This window comes from Grammomys surdaster, unplaced genomic scaffold (assembly GCF_004785775.1).
Source record: "Grammomys surdaster isolate TR1022 unplaced genomic scaffold, NIH_TR_1.0 172, whole genome shotgun sequence".
NCBI lineage: Eukaryota > Metazoa > Chordata > Mammalia > Rodentia > Muridae > Grammomys > Grammomys surdaster.
Window position 1 is genome coordinate 9094116 of NW_021604620.1, and position 645 is coordinate 9094760.

At 38.9% G+C, this 645-nt stretch overlaps 1 protein-coding gene across 2 annotated transcripts in view; it reads right to left on the reverse strand.

The window, feature by feature from the left end:
* Clasp2 (cytoplasmic linker associated protein 2) overlaps nt 1-645 on the reverse strand; it is a 178060-nt gene that overhangs the window by 77943 nt on the left and 99472 nt on the right. The window lies entirely within an intron of this gene.

A 645-nucleotide genomic window follows, 5' to 3' on the forward strand; every position in this document is an offset into this window, starting at 1 on the left:
TGTGTGTGTGTGTGTGTGTGTGTGTGTGTGTGTGTGTGTGTGTGTGTATTTGTGAGAGAGTGTGTTTAAGCTCAAACCCAAGGTCTCATACACACTAAAGCAAGTAGAACACAATCAATACCTAAGAAATGAAAATATAAAGAGAAAAAGAAAAACTAATATTAAATTGAGTAGAGTACATATATAAAATTGTGTTCAGCTGCACTACTGACAAGGAAGCCAAAGTTGGAAGAAAAATATTATCTGTACATCAGACAGGCAGAAACCATACAAACTTGATAGCACTCCACACACCAGAGAGAAAATACTCACAAAAAACTCTGAGTAAAACTGTGAAGGACTAAAACCTTTACTCATCAACCAAAATAAAACTGCATGTACTCTTTACACATATAAGTACTCTAGCCTATCAAAACAGAACTGTTACAAGGATGTGCAAAGGTCTGGGATTCAGTCAGTGATAGGATACTTATTAACATCATATCAAGAGAGAAAAAAGGGAGCAGAAGGACAGTTACTGCACCATTAAAGCAGAGCCTGGAAGGGACTGATTTAATCCCATACTCTGGGGAAGAGGTAGGCCAAGCTCTCTGTCTCTCTCTCTGTCTCTCTCTGTCTCTCTCTCTGTCTCTCTCTCTGTCTCCC